We start from the raw sequence: 763 nt of genomic DNA on the forward strand, positions 1-763 counted from the left end.
AGCTATCCGTTTGCTACTTTAAGCTATCCGTTTGCTACTGTTAGCTATCCGTTTGCTACTGTTAGCTATCCGTTTGTTACTGTTAGCTATCCGTTTGCTACTTTAAGCTATCCATTTGCTACTTTAAGCTATCCGTTTGCTACTGTTAGCTATCAGTTTGCTACCGTTAGCTATCCGTTTGCTACTTTAAGCTATCTGTTTGCTACTGTTAGCTATCCGTTTGCTACTGTTAGCTATCTGTTTGCTACTGTTAGCTATCCGTTTGCTACTTTAAGCTATCCGTTTGCTACTGTTAGCTATCCGTTTGCTACTGTTTGCTACTGTTAGCTATCCGTTTGCTACTGTTAGCTATCCGTTTGCTACCATTAGCTATCCGCTTGCTACTTTAAGCTATCCGTTTGCTACCGTTAGCTATCCGTTTGTTACTTTAAGCTATCCGTTTGCTACTGTTAGCTATCCGTTTGCTACTGTTAGCTATCAGTTTGCTACTGTTAGCTATCCGTTTGCTACCGTTAGCTATACGTTTGCTACCATTAGCTATCCGCTTGCTACTTGAAGCTATCCGTTTGCTACCGTTAGCTATATGTTTGCTACCGTTAGCTATCCGTTTGCTACTTTAAGCTATCCGTTTGCTATATGTTTGCTATCCGTTTGCTACTGTTAGCTATCCGTTTGCTACTGTTAGCTATCCGTTTGCTACTGTTAGCTATACGTTTGCTACCGTTAGCTATCCGTTTGCTACTTTAAGCTATCCGTTTGCTAC

The 763-nt window shown here is 41.2% G+C and overlaps 1 protein-coding gene across 1 annotated transcript in view; it reads right to left on the reverse strand.

The window, feature by feature from the left end:
- LOC119429005 (protein boule-like) overlaps nucleotides 1–763 on the reverse strand; it is a 7661-nt gene that overhangs the window by 3635 nt on the left and 3263 nt on the right. The gene's annotated exons all lie outside the window — the stretch shown is intronic.

This window comes from Nematolebias whitei, chromosome 23 (genome assembly GCF_014905685.2).
Source record: "Nematolebias whitei isolate Nwh7 chromosome 23, NemWhi1, whole genome shotgun sequence".
NCBI lineage: Eukaryota > Metazoa > Chordata > Actinopteri > Cyprinodontiformes > Rivulidae > Nematolebias > Nematolebias whitei.